Source organism: Palaemon carinicauda, chromosome 43 (genome assembly GCF_036898095.1).
Source record: "Palaemon carinicauda isolate YSFRI2023 chromosome 43, ASM3689809v2, whole genome shotgun sequence".
NCBI classification, from domain to species: Eukaryota; Metazoa; Arthropoda; class Malacostraca; order Decapoda; family Palaemonidae; genus Palaemon; species Palaemon carinicauda.
Window position 1 is genome coordinate 55317037 of NC_090767.1, and position 24096 is coordinate 55341132.

General features: G+C 45.6%; 1 protein-coding gene, 1 long non-coding RNA gene and 1 pseudogene across 9 annotated transcripts in view; 1 reads left to right on the forward strand and 2 right to left on the reverse strand.

The window, feature by feature from the left end:
* Positions 1–24096, reverse strand: part of LOC137633460 (ADP/ATP translocase 3-like) — a 387552-nt gene that overhangs the window by 208879 nt on the left and 154577 nt on the right. For 2 of the 7 annotated variants that reach the window (XR_011042238.1, XR_011042236.1), the window contains exon 1: positions 17482–17779. The exons of 1 other annotated variant lie outside the window; for it this stretch is intronic. The gene's annotated coding sequence lies outside the window, so the exon portion shown is untranslated. Of the gene's footprint in view, positions 1–7029; positions 7296–7758; positions 7924–8014; positions 8301–17481; positions 17780–24096 lie in introns of those variants that run through there. 4 more of the 7 variants (XR_011042235.1, XR_011042230.1, XR_011042233.1 and 1 more) reach the window with 4 other exon arrangements.
* The window catches only part of LOC137633463 (uncharacterized), a 234541-nt gene that overhangs the window by 122115 nt on the left and 88330 nt on the right, over positions 1–24096 (forward strand). The gene's annotated exons all lie outside the window — the stretch shown is intronic.
* On the reverse strand, positions 447–565 carry LOC137634072 (5S ribosomal RNA; annotated as a pseudogene).

The window sequence follows — 24096 nt, forward strand, 5'->3', positions numbered from 1 at the left end:
TCTGTAGAGGGGCCAGACTAAGGCCCCTAAGCCTGCCTGAATGATGGAGAGGTATCCTTCAGGTCTTGACCATAGGCCTGGACCGGAACATGCCCCCCCTTTCCTTTGACGAGTCCGAGAACAGCATCAAGGATGTGGGGAAAGGACGAGAATATCCACTACCATCAAGAGGCTCCATAGGTCAACACCCATTGCAGGTCTAATAGTTCCGCTGGTCCCATAGGGGCCAGGAAGTCCGGTTAAACGTTGCCTGAAGCCACCGGAACTTGGACCGCCCCACATGGAACTTATCCTGAGGCGACCGTTCGGACTATAGACGGGTCAATGAGGAAAGGAGAACTAGGAAACGTTCCAAGGTAGGGCTGAAAGCTCTGCTTGACTGAGAACAGGTACTGCGACTCTCCTCAGTCTTGCCACAGTCAACTGAAAGGAAGGCTCGGAGGATGTGGTAACAGAATCTGGCGTCCCCAGGTGGTCACCCATCCAAGTACCGACCAGAACCGACGTTGCTTAACCTCGCTGGACGGACGAGAAGCGGGGTTTCCAACGTGGTAAGGCCGTTGACTCAATATCATGGCCAGATACTCCAGATGTTGAGGCAGAAGAGAAGGCTCCAAGCAAAATACCATGAACCCACACTCATGGTAAGCATCCGGAAGCTTGTCCCGGCGCTGAAGAAGGTCGAACCCGAGCCTACCGGAGTTGACCAGCCCTCCAAACAGCAGAGGAGGCGGAAGCCTGCACCTGAGCGGCCATGAGGAAGGCAGGGAGAGTTCTCTGGGGAAAAAAACCTGCTATGCCACGGCGGGATAGCCACACTGCATCATAAGCAGGAATACTTGCAGTCTAGGCTGAATTCGACGAGCACCCTGGAAGATGGATGGAATGGAAACTGAAAGTACCCGTCCTTCCGATCCAGGGTTTAAGGAGTCCTGTCGCCTCGTTACCAGTCTGATCGATTCTGCTGTTCTACGCTGGCCGAAGTTTGTTCGACAAACTTGATCAGGGCTGAGAGGTCGACTACGGAACTCCCCTCTCAGATCCTTCCTTACAAGAAAGGATCGACTGAAGAGGCCGGGGGTGAAGCCGTCGATGATCCTATGGAAGACCTTCGCCTAAGGTATGGATCATTCTGCCCAACCGGGCAACTCTTGCTGACGCTATGGCATAGAGGTTCAGAGACACTGAATTCGCTGACAGAGACGGCAGGCGCGATATCCTTGGCTGATCACAGAGATTGTGCGGGAATGGGCATCGGGAAGCTGTCATTCGGATGAGTAACCTTAAGCATCCTCCCAGCGAAAAACCTGCAATCCTAGAGTTCGTGAACTCTGCCGCTCCTTTTAGGACTATGACCCCCCCGGGGGAGCCTCCCGTGCCATCTGTTCCTGACAGGAGGAAACTGCAATTGGACACCTTGTCCCAGTTGTCGTAGCCGATAACTTAGGCCGACGTGGTTGAAAGAAAAGGGCGATGGAGCCCTGCAGAGTCTGGAAGAAAGCGCCTTGGAGGAGTGAAAACGGAAGTCGATTTCCTCCGCACAGCCGCTGTCTAAGTCTCTGTCCTTGGGCACAAACAAACTCTTCTCAAGGATGGGAGGGTGCCTGAGGTTGTCGACCTCCACAGATGAGACATCCGAGGGAAGTCCTCAGTCAGCGCGTCCAGATGGTACAACATCAAGCTTGTCCGCAAGTTAGATACTTAACGACGAAAGGCCAAGGTGCCTGAGCCCGAGAGGAGGAAAGTACCCATGATCTTCCTGTAGTTTCCTTGAACCAAACCTCGGGCCGTAACCGAGGAGGGAAAGGACCTGGTAAGCCCCCAGAGGAAGGGGTAAGTAGTCACCCCTTGGCCGATGGAGAAATCTCGAACGGAAAGCCCCCGCCAAAAATCCTTCCAGGGAATGACGGGGAAAGGCTAACCCAGGTTCTGGAAAGAGGAGTGTTGCTCAGACCTCCCTGAAGATTCTTCCTATTCTTGCAAGTGTCATGCTCTGCGTTTACGGGGTGAGGCCGTGTTCTGGAAATACGCTCCAGAAGAACTCGCCAGGCTGGCCATGCTGCAAAAACCCCAATGGGAATCGTGGTCGCAATCGCCCTGGAGCTCGCGCGATGGTAATTCAAAGATTTGCGCGTGGGCGAACGTGGAAGCGCCCATGCGCGGTCACGCAGGAACGCAAACGAAGGTGAGCGAAGGAGCGCAGAAGGAGGGCGAGCGTGGTAGGAAGGGCGAGAGGTGGTGGTCGGCGAGCGATAACCCATAGACGAGCAATGGGTACTGCAAGAATTAGGCCGACGTTCGTGCGAAGAAACACTGTAGGTTCGAGCGACGGAACACCGTCGGTTCGTGCGACGGAACACCGCCGGTTCGCGCGACGGAACACCGTCCGTCCGTGCGACGGAACACCGTCCGTGCGACGGAATACCGTTAGTTCGCGCGCGGGCGAACATTGGAGAGCATTCGTGTGGGCATGCAGGCGAATGATCACGTGGTCGCGGGGGCGCGCAGGCGAACGGTCGCGCGGGCGCGCAAGTGAACGGTCGCGAGGGTGGGCAGGTGAATAAGCGCGAGTCCGAGGCGGCGAACGCAAGCGTTAGCGCGATGGCGAGGAAACGCGCTGCTGCGTGGGCGAGGAAGACCGCTGGCGATATGGATAAACAGGCGATCGGTGGTGAGCTGGTGAGCGCTAACACGCAGGTTGGCGATGGCGCGTTGACGAGCAGCATGCGCAGGTGAGCGATCGCGCGATGGCGAGCAGCATGCGCAGGTGAGCGATCGCGCGATGGCGAGCAGCATGCGCAGGTGAGCGATCGCGCGATGGCGATCAGCATGCGCAGGAGGGCGAGCAGCATGCGCAGGGGGGCGATCGCGCGATGGCGAGCAGCATCCGCAGGCGGGCGATCGCGCGATGGCGAGCAGCATCCGCAGGCGGGCGATCGCGCGATGGCGAGCAGCATGCGCAGATGGGCGATGGCGAGCTAGTAGCTGGCGAACCATGTTCCTTCAGAAGCATTGGAGAACGTTGGTGCGCCGGCTGTAACACACGCGGGCGATCCGGAGATCGCCGAGAGACAGGTGATCACTGACGTGTAGAACGCTGTTGAATAGGCGATACTAAAATCGCCTGTGCGCGCTGGCGAGCAGGTGATCCCTGGCGAGCAGGTGATCCCTGGCGAGCTGATGATCGCTGACGAGCAGAAGGCTACGCGTGGAAGCCTGCGCATAGAAGAAGAGTCCTTGACCCAGACCTGAACCGAAGTTCTAGATCGCGAGGGCGAACGTGGGCGCACAGGGCGCGTAACAGGAACCGACAGGAACAGCAGGGATGATCATCATGAGAGCGTTGACGAACAGGAGAGCGCTGGCGAAAGGAGAGCGCTAGCGATCAGGAAGCGCTGATGAGCAGGAGAGCGCCTGTGCGCTAACACTGAGCAGGAGCAGGAGAGAACACAGCAGAAGGGCGCGCAGGGGAACCCTGACACGCAAGGGAAGAACCGCAGTGGGAGGCAACTCTTTGCCCCGAAGGGAACGTTGTCCGTCGGGAGACAGATGTCCATCGGAAGACCGTTGCCTGTCCGCTGGGAGACTGATGTCCGTTGGAAGACCGTTGTCCGTCGGGAAGACCGTTGCCCGTCGGAAGACGAGATCAGACTGCTGTCCATCTGCACCAAGGCGGAAGATCAAGAAGAAGGAGTTGTAGGCTGCAAACGGAGATTCAAAAAGGCGCCTCTTAGCACCCTTATAGGCCCTTACGACGAGGCGGACGGTGGGCCTTACAGCGAAGGAGGCCAACAGCAACAGCAGCAGAAGAATCCTCCGAAGAGGAGTCTCTATGAGTGTACTCTCTCGCGAACGAAAGAGAAACACTTCGTAGAAGAGACTGGTCAGCCAGTGACCTAAAAGGAGCAATCCTCCGAAGAGAGGCTCCTGCCCCTTGAGCGAAACTGCAGGTGTGACCGCTCAGCACCAAGAGCATAGTCGCACGAAAAAAAGGCAAGAGAAGAACCCCCCAAAAGGAGAAAAACTCAAGCCTGGACAGGAAAAACTTCCCTCGAAAGGAAAGTTACCCGCCCAAGGAGGCAAGCCTCCTGAAAGTTCTAAAATGAACTGGAGAGCTGTCCGTCGTCACGGGAGTACTTCCAGTAGAAGGAGACACGCCCCTGACGAAAAAACAAGGGGGGAGGCAGCAACAGCCGAATCCCCAGGCCTCAACAAGACAGCTCACACCGTTGCCATATTACAGAAACGAACTAACTAGATCGGTAACTGTAAAAAAATAAAACAAAAATCATCAGTACACATTCATTCCCCCCGGGAAGGCTCCGAAGAGGAATACCGAGGGAAAGGAAACAACAAGAATTACACAACAGGCACGTGCCTTCACAACCACTTACACTCACGGAAGGAGAGCTGTAACCAAAACAGAATTATAACAATTATAATTATGAAACTATGTAATTATGTAATTTAAAAATGAATGAACACTAAAGAAAAAACGAAACCTCGAAAGGAATCGTTCTACAGGCTGAAAAATTAACAACCACAATTAGATTCATAAACTAATTGAGACCAATTAGATTCATAAACTAATTGAGACAAACGTACGGCGTAGCAACCCCCCCCCACACGGAAAGGAAGCTACAAGGGCGTAGTAACACGTAATAAAAGGGTGAACGACCTCAAGAGAGAGAGAGAGAGAAAGACATAAGTCAAACTCGATCGCCACCCATAAAATTACGCCGTGGTGGCCTAACTGCCGAGGACTCCACGTAGATATCGTACACTACACACACAACTCTGAAAAGGAAACTTACTGATTTCTATACTCAAATATATATACAAACATGAAAACATGTTTACATATATATTGAGTAAACGAAAAGTAAGCGATTAAGTAAAGACAAAACAAACAATGGCTGCCAAGAGAGGACCAAGACAGAGACGTCTGTCACAGTCCGAGCCAAAAGTGAAAGTGAGCATTCATCTGTGTGTGAGGGGGGGGAGGGGTAGCTAGCTACCACTCCCCTACCCCCCCGCTAACTAGCGCGGGGGTAATACACCCTCGTTAAATTCTAATGGCTCGCCATTTCAGCTGCGCTAAAAGGTAAACCCAATGTAAATAGCGTGGTTTGTATTTCGGTTACGGAACAACTCGCTTTTACTATTGAGATGGAGCGATCTGTACATTGTTAACATGATCGTTCGAGGGAACGTTCGTACGCTAATCAAGGTCTGTCATATCCTTTTGCCTTTTGACTTTCCTTCTCCCAGGGGTTGGGGAGCATGGAAGAGGTCCCCGGCTGGGATTATGACGGACACGAACGGAAGCACCCTCCACTGCACTGACACTGAATAGTAGCACTTTTAATTATTTCACATTAGATCTTAATAGACCTTCCCGTTACGAGAGATTACAGTATACTCTTTCGTCAAGTGCTAGAAAGAAAATACAATAGATTATGTGATTAATATTAGTATTTTCAAAATTGAAATATAAAATAACGATACCAGTAATAGTGAAAACAAAAAACGATTGTCAAGAGTATTACTTATCGTAGATTGACTGCATTGTGTCATTATATGTGCCATTGAAGTCTAGCTCTTTAAACTATTTCACATTAGATCATAATAGATCTGCCCGTTGCGAGAGAATATTCTCTTTAGTCAAGGGCCAGAATGAAAATACAATAGGATATATGAATAATATTAGTATTCTCAAAAGCGAAATATTAAATAACGATACAAATATTCTGAAACAAAAATGATTGTTTAATATCTGACATCTCCCTTAGTCGACTACGAGTGTAAAATGACTGTACGCTCGAGAAAACTCTAAATCGAAAATTGACTAAGCGAAATATACTAATAGGACAAATATATACTTGAAAATAATATATTTCCCTATATTATAAACATACTTATGCTTAGAAAGCTAATATTTTTAAAATTTCTTGCAAGAAAATAATTCACATAATGCAAGTCATACTAAGTGGATTACATCACAGGAATGTGACTTCATAACGAAGACGGACTGAATTCCTACAAGGTAATCACATTCCGCTCTGCTAAGAGTTACGTGACAAAGTAGTAACATCACAATGTTTAATGTAGAAAATGTCTCCCTTCCATTATAACTTTAAGAGTTGTTCGTTAATAAAGTAGGGGGAAAAAATCTTTGATCCCTCAATGTACGATCAAGGAACGAAAACAAATACATACATGCTCCCTGTTCATTACAGTGCGGGAAGAAAGAGCAGCTCAAAAGCTGGTCTAGCCCAACAACCAAAGTTTAACAACAGAAGAGCCATTACTGGGTCTGGACATCTTTGTATGAAATCAAGTTCATTTAAACTGTCCAAGTTGGACCCGCAAAAAAAAATTATCCTATATAAAATCTTCGATAGTTGAAAGGCAGCGAAAGCTATTAACAATAATCAGACAAAAGGTACTTCACCAAATTGTAGAATAAGTTAATATATCCACGAAAAGAATTCCCGAGGTGTTGACTCAATCAACGACAGAGAATTTCTGAAGATGTTGGGAATGGTTCTAATAACCTACGAGTGATGGCGCTCATGTATGACCACCTACTGTCATGGCGGCGATCGCCACGAATTTTGAATTTTTGTCGTGCCGCGTCGAAACGCGGGATTTAAGCTATATATATATATATATATATATATGTAACTACCAGGGAAGTTACATATTTAAAAACAGATTAATGACTGATAAGCGAGTGAAGTATTCACAGGTGTGTGTGTGGGGGGGGGGTAGTAAACCCTCGTTAAAATTCTAATGGCTCGTCATTTCAGCTACGCCAAAGTAATTACCCATATTAAATAGCGTGGTTTGTATTTCAGTTACGGAACAAATGATTTTTCTTGCCCTGATTTTTATCGCAAGAACAGTATCAACATGGCAAAATATTCAGTTATACAAATATACAGCAATACACAAATTCGAAACAAGTCTATCATCATGACTACTTGGATGCTATCAACACAGAACACCAAATGATACACTACTCACCTTTGATCATTGGACCAGGCCAAGGCCCTTCTGATCTCAAGCCTTTTCATGACCAGCTAAGATAGTATCGAGCAACACAGATGTCGTCACGTCCTTGTCGCCGGAGGAGCTCGGTTCGACTCGGAACACGACGCTGCGCAGCCTCAGAACTTTGTCTTCCCTGTCTTCCGCATCCTTCACGTCGTCTCCTTTCTCCAGCACCCAGACTTTCCAGACACGAACGGAGGAGTCCTTCGAACCGCTGGCAAGCAATCTTCCGCCATTATCTGAAAAGGTAATAATATTGATGCTCAAAATGCATTCTCAAAACAAGTCAAAAGAGCTCCCTGAATCTTTCCAACATTTGATTCAAGTCTACGGACCAACCTTTCCCTTTTTCATAAGTTGACCTTTTGCATAATCTACTGTCTATATATAATAACAATCATAACTAGAACTGTGATCTTGATGTGGTTCACCTTCAAAATTAAATGGGTTCATCCAAAGCATAATAATACCTATCAGTGGTTCAAAGTTGGTGGAAATCAAGCAAGACGTTTGAACATAATATTGCTAACAGACAACAAACAAACGTATAAGTAAATAAATTAATAAATGCTGGTCATTTTATAAACTCATTGGCAGAGGTAATGAATTCATAATCTAACATGATTTTTCATTCCCTGAATATTTAGTCTTTGCATTAAATATTCTCTTTACTCAATTCAAAAGGCGTGGTAGCCACTTTACACAGTCTGAAGTATTTTCTGCCTCAATTCCCATCTGGTTTAGATGACATTTCCTTCACTTCATTATTATGTCTGGCAATTCCTACTGGTCTCTCGTCACACTACGTCTGACTCATTTTTTGATCTTCCTTCATTGCAGCTCCAAACCAGACCCATTTCTTTCCTTCCTCTGGACATCTCACCCCTCTGTAACATACAATATAAAAGGTAAACAATACAAAGTCCTAAATCGAGTGAATAAGATCTCGGAAACTAACCTTCTCGCATAATGTCCAGCGAAGTCACCCAGTCTTCGTGACCGTTAAGAATCGCTTCTGGAAAATAGTCGCCTAAACTCTCGCATGTGAATACGCGTATTCGGCTGTCGTGATCGCCGCACAGAAGCAGGGGAGGCTTGGCCTCTTCAATCTTCACTGGGAGGAGGCTCGTGATAAACGTGCGTCTCGGGAGGCGGAATGTCTTCCTGCATTCTTTTCAACCTGAAGAAACGCATTGAATTAACAAAAGGCAAAATACGTACTATCAACATGACAAATTCGGAGATAATTTGTATTTTTCCTAACCATACAAACCTTAGCTATTTACATAGGGTAATTACTTCGGCGTAGCTGAATGACGAGCCATAAGAATTTTAACGAGGATTTACTACCCCACCGCTAGTTAGTGGAGGGTAGGGAGGGATAGCTTGCTATCCCTCCCCCTCACACACACAGTGCGTGCTCCACTTTACTTAAGAGGCAGGACTTATCTTGGGGGACAGGGCTGACGGGCAAATATGTGTAAATAGCTAAGGTTTGTATAGTTAGGAAAAATACAAATTATCTATGAATTTGTCATTTGTTCCGTAACTGAAATACAAACCACGCTATTTACATAAGGTGTCTCAACCCTTAGGAAGGGCGGTAAGTCCCAAGCCATACTGGCTTTGGCTTTGTCCGGGGACTCCATATTCGAGTGTGTAAGTACTCAAGAAATAAGGAGTCCCTGCTGCGGCCTACATAAGCTGTGTGTGAAGGTGAAAAGTGACTCGTCCTAGGAAGTTGACCTGGAGTTCCTCAGATGGAAATCTAGGTTAGGACTCTCCCAATACCACCTCGTCAGGGTATGGGGACATGACAGTATTACACTTAATACTAGGAACACAAGGAAGCATGGTTTACCTGCAGTGGTTTGAGGTCAGCTATACACAGAACCTAGGATGCAGCTTTCTCCAAGGGAGGAGAGGTTAAAGAAAAGAAAAGGGCCAGACAAACCTTTTCATTCACGCAGACTAAAACTGGGTAACAAAGCCCTCAACCTTCTGCTACCTGTCCATTAAGGAGCCTGAGGTTAGACCAGCTATTGTGCAGCCACCACGGGGCCGATAGAAAACGTATCGAGCCTCCTGTGTGTCACATCTTGCAGGTAGTGGGCTGTGAAGGTCGTCTGACGCTTCCACACCCCAGCTTGCAGGACCTGCGTCACTGAATAATTTTTCTTGAAGGCCAGGGACGTAGCTACGGCCCTAACATCATATGCTCTAGGGCGACGTGACGGAGGACGGTCAGGATTCAAGGCTAGGCTGAGCTGGTATTCTTGGTGACCCTCCTCTTCGTTTCCCCAATGCTCATGAACAAAGCTTGCACCTGGGGACGAACTGCAGCTGTTCTTTTAAGATACAACCTCAGACTCCTTACTGGGCACAGTAGGAGATGGTCTGGGTCATCTGTTACAGAACGGAGACTTGAAACCTGGAAAGAGTCGAACCGAGGGTCCGGCACTCCCGGATTCTGAATCTTAGCAACAAACTCAGGGACGAACCTGAACGTTACCTTCCCCCATCCCCTTGAATGGGCGATGTCGTATGAGAGACCATGAAGTTCACAGACTCGCTTGGCCGAAGCCAAAGCTAGCAGGAACACCGTCTTCCAAGTAAGGTGGCGATCTGAAGCCTGGCGTAATGGTTCGTAAGGTGGTCTCTTCAGAGACCTGAGAACTCGAACCACGTTCCATGGAGAAGGTCTCACTTCCAACTGAGGGTAGGTAAGTTCATAACTTCGTATGAGAAGAGAAAGTTCCAGCGAGGAGGAAATGTCCATTCCTTTGAGCCTGAAGGCAAGACTTAAGGCTGAGCGATAGCCTTTCACTGCCGAGACTGAAAGGCGCATTTCCTCCCGCAAATACACGAGGAACTCCGCTATTGCTGGAATAGTGGCATCGAGTGGAGAGATACCCCTTCCACGAAACCAACCACAGAAAACTTGCCACTCCGCCTGAAAGACCCCTGCGGATGATTTGCGCAGGTGTCCAGACATCCTATTCGCAACTTGCTGCAAAAATCCTCTCTCAGTGAGGAGATGTTGGATAGTCTCCAGGCGTGAAGTCGAAGCAAAGCTACGGCTTTGTGGAAGATGTTGGCATGTGGTTGTTTGAGTAGCTTGTGACATGGAGGGAGTTCTCTCGGAAGCACCATAAGGAGCTGCAAAAGATCCGAGACCATTCTGTGTGATGCCATAGCGGAGCTATCAGGGTTATCGATAGATTGACCGATATTCTGATCTTGTTGAGCACCCTCCTCATCAGCCAGAACGGGGGAAAGGCGTATACATTGATGTTGTCCCACCATTGTTGGAAGGCATCTTGCCTGTGAGCCTTGGGGTCCACGACTGGAGAGCAGTACAGCGGGAGCTTGAAGTTCAATGCTGTAGCGAACAGATCCACAGTCAGGGAACCACACAAAGTCAGGACTTTGTTGGCTACTTGACGATACAAAGACCACTCGGTACTCACTATCTGCGTCGCTCTGCTCAGACTGTCAGCGAGCACATTCCTTTTGCCTGGAATGAAGCGAGCCGCTAGTGTGACCAAGTGGACTTCTGACCATCTCAGTATCTCTACTGCGAGATGGGATAGCTGTTCTGAAAAGGTACCTCCCTGCTTGTTGATATAAGCCACCACTGTGGTGTTGTCGCTCATCACCACCACAGTGACCCGCCAGGACCTGATGGAACTTTTGAAGTGCCAGGAATACGGCCATCATTTCTAGCAGGTTTATGTGAAGGTACTTTTCTGATTCTGACCACAGGCCTGAGGTCCTGTGGTTCAGAACGTGGGCCCCCCACCCTTTCTTTGATGCGTCCGAAAACAACATCAAATCCGAGGGAAGGACGAGAAGATCCACTCCCTTTTGTAGGTTCTCGTCAGCCATCCACCACTGGAGGTCCGTCCGTTCCGCCTGACCCATAGGGATCAGAGTGTCCGGGGAATTGCGTCCTTGATTCCACCGGGACTTGTTGCCACTGGAGAGATCTCATTCTGAGGCGACCGTTGGGAACCCGACGGGCCAGGGAGGAGAGATGGCCGAGGAGACGTAACCACGCTTGGGCTGGAAGCTCTTCTCGTTTGAGGAAAGGTTTTGCGACCTTCCTCAGCCTTGCTATCCTGTCGTCTGATGGGAAGGCTTTGTGGAAATTGCTGTCTATGACCATGCCTAGGTATACCAGTTTCTGAGAGGGCTGCAGAGAGGACTTCTCGAGATTTACCATGATCCCTAGACCCTGGCAAAGTTTGAGAAGCATGTCTCGGTAGCGAAGAAGGGTTGCCTCCGAGTCTGCTAGGATCAGCCAGTCATCCAGGTAACAGAGGAGACGGATACCGATCCTGTGAGCCCACGATGATATCCGGGTAAACACTCTGGTGAACACCTGAGGAGCTGTGGAGAGACCAAAGTTCAGCACCTTGAACTGGTAGATCTTGTTGTCTAGGCAAAATCTTAAGTACTACCTTGAAGACAGATGGACTGGGATCTGGAAGTACGCGTCCTTCAGGTCCAGTGTACACATGAAGTCTTGTGGTCTCACTGCAAGCCTGACCGTGTCTGCCGTCTCCATACTGAACCGAGTCTGTTTGACATATCCGTTCAGGGTTGAGAGGTCGATGACTGGTCTCCAGCCTCCAGACGCCTTCTTTACTTTACAAGAAAGAGTCGACTGTAGAAGCCTGGGGACCCGTCCTCTACCTCTTGGAGAGCGTCCTTCTTCAACATGGTCTTGACTTCTGCCCGAAGGGCCTGCCCCCTTACCGACCCCATGGTAAGGGAGCTCATTGACACTGGATTCGCTGTCAGGGGAGGAAGAGATGTTATGAACGGGTCGCGATAACCCTGACCGATCACAGAAATCGTCCAGTTATCTGCCCCAGGTTGCTGCCACCTTGTCGCGCAGCTTTGTAGGCATCCCCCCACTGGTGGATATGCAGGGGGACTGCCAATCCTAGCGTTTATGGCCTCGGCCGCTCCCTCTAGGATTTCTACCTCCCCTGGAGGACTTTTTGCCCCTCCTGCCCTTGGCAGGAAAGGGCTTAAGACACCTTTGGCTTTGCCGCTGTCGTCTTCTTCGTGTCCTTAGTTGGACCGGGCTGTTGGGCTGCTAGAGGTTTGTAGGGCCTCGATGTCAGGGCCTTCTGGATGAGGGAATCCTGGTTGGACTGCCTCCACCTCTCAGCGGTTAGCTCCACGTCCTTAGGCTCAAACAAACTCTTACCGAGAACGGAAGAGTGTCTGAGCCTGCTAACGATGGAACTGGGGACCTTCTGGTGAAATCTCTCAGCCACTGCGTCCCGTCGTTTGAGAATCGTGTTGGCCCACAAGCTCGAGACTTGGTGGGCCAGAAACTCGATGGTCCGCGTGCCTGAGAGCAAGAATGTCTCCAGTGCCTTCCTGGTGTTTTCTTTGGACAGATCCTCAGACCGCACCAGGATGCCCAGAGACCTCAGCAAGATGTCAAGCCACGAAGTTGTCTGCACGGCACACTTCGCCACCTTCTCCTGGCTTAGGATCTCAGTAGCAGAATAGGACACGTGCCGGTTGGAGAGTCTCTCTAGAGGGACTCCCCCAGTGAGTTCTTCCACGGAGTGGTGCACTGGAAGACCCAAACAAGTCTCCTCTAGGACCTCAAAATACCTCCTCTGATGGACTCGAGGATGAGGGAGGAGCTTGTTACCGGCGCTGGATCTGTTGGAGGAGGCGAGCTCAGAGAGCTGGCCTTCGACCTTGTCTCTGGCACTCTTCATCCCTTATGACCAGGGCAAAGCTGCACTGGCCCTAGAGGGTTTCTGGGGGCCGTAGACTCGGTCCAAGACCGTGTCCTTACCCTCGCGAGGAGGAATCTCTGGGTCTGGAAACCCGTTGAGGTTCCTCATGAGGGTCAGAACTTGCCAGAATGCATGTTCTGACTCCTGAAGGACTAGCAGCAAAGTCTCCCGTCCCCAGTGGCTCTTCCTGGGGGGACTCGTGGACATTCTCCGATGGTCTAGCTGGCTCCTGTCTGATCCTTGCCGAAGACTTAGGAACAGTCTTCGAGTCCTTCAGTTCCCTCCTGGGAGGGATATAGGACTCCAGTAACAATGGTGGCAGGCTCTTCTCCACCCCTGTGCGAGAAGACTTCTCAGGAAGAGGCGGAGTTTCCCCTATTGGTGCAATGGGGGAACGGACCGGCTCGTCCGACTCCCCTGAGGATGGGTAATCCTCATCCACAGGGGAGGGAGAGAAAGTCTGGGGGGAGAAGGAGCTTTGCACAAGGATTTGCAAGGAGACAGTTTAGCCCTCGGAGAAGTCACCACGGAAGGGACTCCTTTCTTCCTCTTCAGGGGAGAGGAAGCCGCCACTGATTTGTGACCTAGATCAGAGAACACAGGCTTCATAGCCTGCATAAGAGCTCTGACTATGGTCCCAAACCAGGGCTGCTGGCTGACAGTAGCGCTGTCAGACACTCCCTCTGGAGGGAAGTCGACAAACGAGGGTTCACCTGAAACGAAGCTGAAACAAGAGAGTCCTTAGACCTGTCCGGAAACCTCCCCTTCTCCAGCGAGAGCGCTGTTCTGCGCTTGTGGGGAGGGGAACGAGACGATGACCTGTCCGCCTGAAGCCCAATGAAACCTCGTGCGTGATTGCTCTGGCGATCGGGGCGCAGAAGGATCGTGCGCAGCAGGAATTTCGCGCTCGTGAGCGCGAGAAAGGGTGCGGGCGTAGGAGATGGCGAGGGCGTGCGGAGCTGGAACATGAGGCGGGGTTGAAGCTGGATGAGCGCAATCAAATGATCGCGTGTTCGCGGGCACGAGTGCGCAGTAGCGCGTGGGCGCCTGTCTGGCAAAACTGGGCTAGGGCGCGATTGCGCAGCCTCGCGGTAGCGCGAGGGCGAGTTTGCGCGTTGGCGCGCAGGTAAGCGCTGCGCAGTCAGAGCAGGCATCTTACCCTGAGGAGATCGTGGGCGCGCAGGAGATTGTGGGCGAGCATCAGGGTGCGGGCGCACAGGTGTGCGCTGCTGCGATGGGCGCGCAACAGGATTCGGGTGCACAGGTGTGCGCTGTTGAGTTGAGCGCGCATCGCACGCAACTGGAATCGCGCGTACAGGATTGCGCAGTCTGAATGGAGGGTCCAGGGGTACCTGTGAGTGCCCGTGTGCTAACCTAGGAACCTCCTGGACTACGCGCTGGGATATAGAAGCGCGCTGGCGTATTAGTGAGCGCGTGTGTGCTGTATCAGGAACAACTGCGCGAGGGCACGCATCCCGCTTAACTCCAGAAGGGCGCTGAGGGTCTAGAGGTACCTGTGAGTGCCTGTGCGCTAACCTAAGTGCCTCTTGGACTGCGAGTGATGAAGCAGGAACCGGCGAGCGCTTGCACGCAGGTGAGCGCTGGCGCACTATGTCAGGAACTGCTGGTGGGCGCTGGCGAACAGTAGGTTGTGGGCGCGCAGGGGAACCCTGGCGCATAACAGGAACAGGAGCGCGCGCGCGTGCAGGTGAGCGCTGTGGCACTAAGTCAGGAACAGCAGCAGCATGACGGCCCGCAGGGTTAACCTGGCGCTTAAGGGTTTGAGGCGCAGTTTTGCGTTCAAGTCCCTTATGCCCCGAAGGGACCGGTCCCTGCGCAATGACAGGTTTCGAAGGCGCGTAATGCGCGTCAGCATCCTTGAAGGGTGACGGCAAGTCAGCAGGTCTGGAGGGAGACAGGTTACAGTGTCCAGAAGGACGACCTTCCTCTGAAGGGGATCATGAACGATCTCCGGAGAGGTCTAAGGTGGTAGCTGGCTGGATCGGTGAACGGCGAGTCGTCTCCTCCGCAGACGACTGCGGGGATGACAAGCCGAAGAGGATCCTCCTAACTCCCTTGTGAGGAGAAGGAAGACCTCTACGGCGAAGGGAGGTCAAGCCTTTCGCCTTATAGGCCCTCTAGGGTCCGTGGGATCAGCAAGCTAACCATCATCAGGCCTCCGCAGAGGAGTCTCTGTGAGTGAACTCCCCCGAGGGGGAGAATCACCGGCAAGAGAGACCGTAGGACTTAGTTCCTCCCTCGAAGGATGTTCAGAGGGGGAAGCTAAGCCTTCAGCTACCGCAGCAACAACAGCTGCAGGAGTTTGACCAGACACATCAGAAGCCTCCGTCACAACAACGTCGACGATAGACAGAGGATCTATCTCTGCTATCGTCGGCGATTGCTCGACAGCTGCTCCTAATTTGATCATGTCAAACAGGGCTTCCTTGGAGGGCGAATCCTGAAGCCCCAAGGAAGCCCAAAGCTGTAATAAATTGTTATTATTTACAGGTAAAGAAATATCCTCCTCCGGGGGAGGAGGGGGAGCTGCCTCGCTATGGGAGGCACCTATCTCTCCCACACCCCGGGATCGGTCAACAGAACTACGGCCTACGCTACCACTCGACGGCCTCTCGGAAGAAACCGATCGAGTGGGAGCTTCGGAGGATGTTTGGGCTACGGAAGAAGAGTCCTTGGGATTTTCTGTCTTCAAAGAAGCCTTAGAAGGAGAAATATCCCGTTTGGACTTCTTCCGGCGCCGGGCAAACCTCTCCCACTGAGAGGTAGACCACTCCCTACACTCACCACATACGTTACCACCATCACACCGTTGGCCCCTACAATGAGGACACAAGGTGTGAGGATCTGTGTCGACCGCCGACGTAAATGTGCTACAAGGGCGGTCAGGTAACCCAGGACACTTACGCATGAGGGTAGAGGCCAACTTCACAACAGTCTGTAGAAAAGAAAAAGCAAAGACAGATTAATGGCTGACAAAGCGAGGGTAAAAGCGGACACGGCCGTCTGCCACCCGAGCCAAAAGCAAAGTGAAGTATTCACAAGCTACCCCTCCCTAACTAGCGGTGGGGTAGTAAATCCTCGTTAAAATTCTAATGGCTCGTCATTTCAGCTACGCCGAAGTAATTACCCACATTAAATAGCGTGGTTTGTATTTGCTACGGAACAACTGAAGCTTAGAGCTTCAATCATACATCTTAAGCTTAGAGCTCATACTATATATCCTAAGCTTTGATTTTGTTACCATTTTTTTTTTTTAACCTCGAAGAAGACACATGAGCTTCACCGTACTGTATATAAGATTTCTGAAAAGAGGGACGTCAATTTAGAAATGCCGTATGTATATGAGGGACTAAAATATAGTATTAAAGAATAAACAATTATATATACATATATATATGTATGTATGCATATATACACACACACACAATTTATACAGAATATCAATGTACTTGATCTATTCTTAGGCTCCATATGAAAGCATTCATAGTTTTCTCACATATTTATAAATTAAAAACAGTGATGTTTGTATCAACTACTAAAATCACCTATCATCAATTGATCTGGAAAGAACACAGTCCCTACACTCTAAGGCAGAGCTCAATTGTTACGACATCTTTAAAGTCTGATGATTTATGCACAGGAAAATGACATTTCGTATACCGGGTAGTTTGTAGCGCTAGGGCCAAGCGTCCTAATTTGCTTATTATCGCTCCGACTGTTATCTTGTATAGAATAAAATCGAGTTCGTAGAAAACTGGAATATTCTGAACTGTGGCCGTCGTTCTAAAAACGATTTTGGCGGGAGAAGCTAACTTAAAAAACCCACCTAACCTATGCTAAAAGCCGTATCCTTACCCAGGGGGCTTTGCCCCCCCAGACCCCCCCCCCCCTTACACAACAGTTTCCTTACCTACGAGTACGACGGGAGAAGCTAACTTAAAAAACCCACCTAACCTATGCTAAAAGCCGTGTCCTTACCCAGGGGGGCTGTGCTCCCCCGGACCCCCCTTACATAACATATTTAAAATCCGTAGACCATTTCCAAACGTTTTTTATTCTATACACAATAACGGTCGGAGCGATAACAAGCAAATTAGGACGCTTGGCTGTAGCGCTACAAACTACCCAAAAAAACTATGTATAAGAGACTCCACACATTGTTACGTCAGTTTGACAGCTTTAGTTAAAATTAATTTTCCCTGAACCAATCCATGCTGTATCAGTTGGTTATGGTGATATTTGTGAATACAAGGTTGAAACTATTTTTTGTAAATTTCGATGTTTCTCCTTTTATGGGGAAGGTTAAAATTTACTTATTATAACAATCAGTTTACTTATTCTCTTGTCTTTACCTGTGCATTGCAAACTTGGGGAACTGGATGGATCTCTAAGAAAATTCCCCTAAACTGGCGAATGTATAAGTAAGGTCTAAACTCCAGATCATTCGGTTATTCACCAAAAATATATATAAATATCAGTAGGGTTTAATTCACATATGAAATGCAGTTCTAGAATGGTATCAACATTTATCTATATTTAGGCATTACTACTTAAAGGTATTTCAAGGAAAGTCTTGAAGAAAGTTCCCTCATTTAATTAAAAGAGTTTTTCTTATGAATAGCTAATGCTTAACCAGTATATATATATTAATGTCTTCTTGAGACGCCTTTGTCATTTCTTCAGAGTTTGGCGAAATCCTTTCCTCTGCCCCACGGAGTCTGTCTTGAAGAAGCACAGAAGGATTCTTCTGCAGGCAAAAGACAAATCTCTCCACCCTTGAAAGTCTTCTTCTCTACACCTCATATTTGTCCTGAAAGTCACTTCCACAATCACTCCTTCACTTCCATAATATGATTAATATCAATAGTTTTAAATTAAAGCTGTTTTCACTTCAAGCACACTCTCCATGTTTGAAGGAAAGGCGGCCTCTGAGAATGCTGTCATTGTTTTGGTATTAAAAACGGGTCTTGTGATAAATTAATATATTTTAAACGTAATATTAATAGGATATCTTGTTTTATTAGTATTTACAAAAAAAAACATATAACAAAAGTATATATATAGACATATTTTAGCCAAATATGACGTAAAAATGGTATGCATTTTAATTAATTTTCTCGACTTTATAATATGGAATTATGAACGAAAATTGGCAGAACTTACAGTGTTACCATTCACTTAAACTTATTAAAACATGTTAATTTTGTACAGCGTACCCTAGAAAGGGAGAAAACTCAAAGGAATTAACATATCATATATATATACATTAATTATTTATAAAGTAGGCTTCGTTTAAACAGCTAAAAGCGTATTTTTAAAAGGTTATTTATACAGCTGTAGTTGGTATAACATAAAGGGGCGGAGCCTGGCCACAGATGACGGGCGAGGGGGCGGGGTTTGTATATACTACACCGGACTTCTAGAATATGCACTGATTGAATTATACTATATATACCTTTGCTATATATATATATATATATATATATATATATATATATATATATATATATATATATATATATATATAGCCAATCACTTGTTCTTTATTATACAAATATATTCAATTGTAAATAAATAGGCATATATACATATTCAAAATACATACATATGTATACTGTACACACACACACACACGCACACACACACACACACACGCACACACACACACACACACACACACACACATATATATATATATATATATATATATATATATATATATATATATATATATATATATACATATATATATATATATATATATATATATATATATATATATATATATATATACATACATATGGTACATAGGCAATGATCATTTACTTAGCTCAACCACACAACCTTCAAATTAATAGAAGAAGAAGAAGAAGAAGAAGAAGAGGGGGGGGGAGGAGGAGGAAGAGATATAATGTAAACAAACAATATGGAGGACATCATCACTTGGGGTCACTTTGATGTCAGATGGGAGACGAAGGTGACTAAAACACATCAAGGGAAAGTGACTGGAAGCTTTGGTGGTTTTGGGGAATGACGTTGCTTTTTATTGAGAGAGAGAGAGAGAGAGAGAGAGAGAGAGAGAGAGAGAGAGAGAGAGAGAGAGAGAGAGAGAGAGAGAGAGAGAGACAGGACAGTACTAAGAAGTCTCTTACCGGAGTGACAATTGTTATCATCATTACCATTATGTGTGATATACGCGAAATACTATCATTAATCAATTAGCATTACTGGTGGGTTAATCAAATATTTTCACTTTTTCCGTTCATTCCTGTTAATTCTCTTTTATACTAATAAAAACAACGTTGACTTACCAATAGAAGACGCTGTTGTATCAATAGAAGACTCTGATGTTACACTTGATAGTCCTTGGCTCTCTTCGTTTAGAGTCCTTGTCCAGTGACGTCATCCAAAACAAATTGTCTGAGTGAACGTTCTTGAACTACTTCCTCAGACGTTTCAAAAGTTTTATTTATATTAAGTGTGCGATTATTTTAATCGGTTTAGTGAAGTGAATTTATCAATGAGACTTCATTCATTCATTGGTGAGTAGTTTTGGGATATATTTGAATAGGTAAAATGTGTTAAAACAATGTTTTTGGACATATGTGATGAGGGCTTTCTAAGGTAGCATAGGAAGATACTGAAAATGGTTTAGGCTACAGAATAATTCCATATATAAACTTAATCTGTTTCAACAAAGAATTAGATCATGACAACTTAATCAATTGGTTTTGTTCCTTAGTCTTACAGTTTAACATTGTTTTCTGGCCTAAGTGAGTTTTGAAATGAAAAAAATATTTTTTTTATCAATGTTAGGTCAAATCCTCTCCGGATGAGCGTTAGGTTAGGTTAGGAAGGAAAGAGTTGTTTTAATGTTTGTTATTGGTAGGATAAATTTTAACTAGACAATGGCTGAATAAGTAGGTTCAGTAATTGTATCCTTTAAAAAGGATTCCTTGAAAATTTATCCCTTTTTTTTATTTCGGTAATTTGGTAAACGCTTTCAAGTTTCGTTTGGAATATTAAATTGTAGGGCAAATGAATTGCTTGTGCCTAAATAATAATAAATAACAACAACAATAACAATAATAATAGTAATAAAAATAATAATAATGATAATTAATAATAATTATTATTATTATAATGATTAATACTATTAATAATGATAATAATAATAATAAATGATAAAGATAAATTATAATAAATAATGATGAAAATATTAATAAAGAAAATAGTTGATAATAGTAAATAATAAATTTGTAATTAGTAATAATAATAAATAACAATGTGTTATTAATAATGATGATTAATAATAATTAACAATTAATAATAATGATTAATAATTCTAATTAGTAATAAAAAGTGATAATAACAGTAATTAGGAATTAATAATAATTAATAATAGTAATTGGTAATTAATAATGATAATAATCAATTATAATAAGAAGTAATTAACAATAATAGTTGATAATGATAATTAATAATAAGTAGTTACTAATAATAGTTAATATTACAATAATAATTAGTAATTAATAATAAGATATATTAATAATTAGTAATTAATAATTAATAATAATGACTAGTAATTAATAATAATAATAAATAGTAATTAATAATACTAATAATTAGTAATTAAAAATAATTTGTAATTATTAATAATGACTAATTAACAATAATTAATAGCAATTAGTAATTGATAACAATAATTAATCATTAATAATGTAATTAATAATAACATTAGGCCCCCGCCATACGACATTAATCCGTTCCGGAGTTGGTATCGTATGGTGAAAATGTCGTATGGCGGGCAATAGAATAGCTATTGCGTGCAAAACCCCAGGTAAAAACATTGAAAATTAGTACGTAACAAAATAGTATAGTAAGCACTGTACTACGGTATACTTATATATAATATACATTTACTGTACAGTATATAATTAAATAACATTACAGGATAAATAAAAATTATATACTGTACTGTAAAGGAAAAATTAAATTTTATTTACCTTTGGAGTGACGTGACTTGAGCTGGTAGTGGGTGGAGGCAGGGGGGGGGGGGGAGGAGACGGTAGATATAAAAACGTATCAATGCTAATTATGTTATGTACACTTAATAATAAATTTATTCTTGCTATTAAACACTTGAAATTGAAAATGCTTTTTTTTTTTTATTATTTTTGTCTTATGAAATTTTTTTTATGATTGTTTTTAGAACTTAAAAAATTACTCTTTTTTTTTTAGCTTTTTTTGATAGAATCGCTATTATCATCGTTGCTTTCTGACACTTCTCTTTTGGAGAAATATCTATCCAAAGAAGCCTGTTTCTGGCAATTCCTCAACATATTTCTAAAATGACTCATACACTTGTCATTAACACACTTCATAAGAAGACTTGTGTGAAGTTTTTCTGGGTGTTTCTTTTCAATGAAACACTTAAGGTTTTCATACGAACCGATAGCTTCCCTTATTTCTGACGATGTCGTTTCTTCAGTCTCCCCCCCCCCCCCCCGTCCTCGCCACCACTAGAGCTGTGCTCTTCTTGAATGATGGTCAACTGCATTGCCTCCAACTCCTTCAAGTCTTCAGTCGTAAGCTCCTCCCTGTGCTCCTCGATAAGGTTATGAACATCAGCCTCATCGACAACAAGCCCCATGGGCCTCCCGATTGAAATTATTTCCTCAACATCACCCTCAGGGGCATCATCATCAACGGCCTCGTCTTCGGTTGAGGGATCGAAACCTTCAAAGTCTCGTTCTGCCACAACAGCTGGCAACAGTTTCTTCCATGAGGAGTTCAAGGTGCGCCATGAAACCTCATTCCAAGCTTTGTCGATCATCTTCAGGCATTGAACGATGTCAAAATGCCCCTTCCAAAATTCACGGAGGGTGAGTCGAGTGCTTTCGGTCACTTCGAAGCATCTTTTGAACAGATGCTTCGTGTAAAGCTTCTTAAAGTTGGCAATCACTTGCTGGTCCATAGGCGGGAGGAGAGGGGTGGTGTTCGGTGGCAGATAGAGAACCTTGATGAAGGAGAAGTCAGGATGAATGATGTCCTCAAGGCCAGGAGGGTGAGCAGGGGCATTGTCCAGTACCAGGAGAAGTTTGAGAGGAAGATTGTTCTCTTCTAACAATTTCTTGACAGCAGGACCGAAGCAGACGTTTACCCTTCAATAAATATGTTCCTCGTGACCCAGGCCTTGGCATTAGACTTCCAAAATACCGAGAGCCTCTCCTTCGTAATATTTTGTGCCTTGAAGGCAAGAGGATTCTCTCAGTGGTATACCAGTAGGGGCTTAATTTTTATTTCTCCACTGGCATTTGCACAAAATTCGAGGGTAAGTCTGTCCTTCATCGGTTTATGGCCAGGAAGTTTCCTTTCTTCAGCTGTGATATATGTACGGCGGGGCATTCTCTTCCAGAAAAGTCCAGTTTCATCACAGTTAAACACTTGCTAAGGTATGTATCTTTCTCTGGAAATTACTATCTCAAACTTCTCGAGGAATTCTTCTGCTGCTTTCTTGTCAGAACTGGCCGCCTCTCCATGCCTGACGACTGAGTGAATACCAGTCCTCTTCCTAAAGCGATCAAACCACCCATGAGAAGCCTTGAACTCGGGGGGGGGGGGGGGGGGGGGGTATCACCAGCGATTTCCTTCTCTTTAATCCATAGAAGAAGGAGTCTCTCCATCTCGTCATTGATTGAGGTCCTTCCACTGGCAAGGACAGTCATGCCTTTAGAATACTTACTTGCTTTAATGGCTTCCTTATTCTTGATAATTGTACCAATCGTAGACTGGTTACGGCCATACATACTAGCAAGGGTAACGATGCGCATGCCGCCTTCATATTTCTTTATGATCTCCAGCTTCGTTTCCATAGTAATCATCTTCTTACTTCTCCCTTTAACATCACTAGTAATCTTGGGACCCATAGCTAACGAATTAAAGTTATAATTAAGCACTAAAATGCACAAAAAATACGATATCGCAAGCACTCGCACGAGATCAAGTCTTTACGAAACGCACACTAGATTCTGAACTGAGCGTGCATGTAACAAAGAGAGAGAGAGGCAGCATCTCTCTTGGGCATTGTGGGAGGGATTTCGGCCAATAGCGTATCGGCATCTTAGTGACGCCGTGATGCCGACCAATAGCAGACCAGCTTCTTTGTGACATATGCAGTGATGTATGAGCGTGGTGGTAAGCTAGTGACTTGCACAGTCGTACGCGTAAAAACCGCCAAGTTTGAGTTTTGGAATTCGATGCCGTAAAGTGGGGAAAAATGTTGTAACGAGGGGACGAAAAAACATCGTATTCCACACCGTAATGTGAAAAAAACGTAAGCTGGGGACGCCGTACTCCGGGGGTCTACTTTATACAACAGACTCTGGTCTTTGTACATAACAATTTCCAAGGTTGATAGAGTAAACTAAATAGGGTTTAGTCTCTAAGCCTAATCTTTCTTGGCTCTGCTGGGAAAAAGGGAGGTAGGTGCACAATAGTCTCTCTGGCTTTTGTCCTGATAATGTGACTTAGTAAATGTATTTCCTTATTAAGAAAGTCTGATGCCTAAACCTCATTGTTCGTACATAAACACAAATCCTCGTCCTTTGCTATGAGCTTGTTTTTTAGTTAGGTAGGAACTCGGCTGTTGGAATTTATAGAGATATGTTGGTAGTTACTGACCAATGATGGGGGAAGCAACTGAGTAGACATTTTGTTTTCAGCCACCAGAGAGTACAGACTTATTCCTGGCATTTTCATTTACAGTAGCTCTTATGATTTTTTGTTTTCATTTATATGATGGTTTTGTCAAGATCAATGTGTGTAAATGTTTTTGTGGAAGATGCAGGATACGCAGATTCTTTCCCAATTATGATAGCTGTGTGATAGTTGTCCTCACAGTCTGCTGATAATCTGCTTCCGTCCTTTTGGACGGCTTTACTTATGCTGTCCCTTCCCTCGCTACGGTGGTAACGATTCAATTCAACTGAAAAAAATGTGTTGGAGGAAGGAGTTCCTATATCTATTTTCCTGTGCCAGGATGGCACTTTGAAGGGGAAATTCAAGTTTGTCCTTTTCCCTTGTGACTTTTTCACTTCTGAACGACAGAAATGGCATTGCAGCACTCTTACTGTTTCTCTCCCCGTACCATAATTTCGAGGTTTTTTTTATGGACGGGACTCCACTCACTGTCCTTCCTTTAATCTTCCTGAGTCTGCTAATACTTCAAGCATTAGAATAGAGGTAT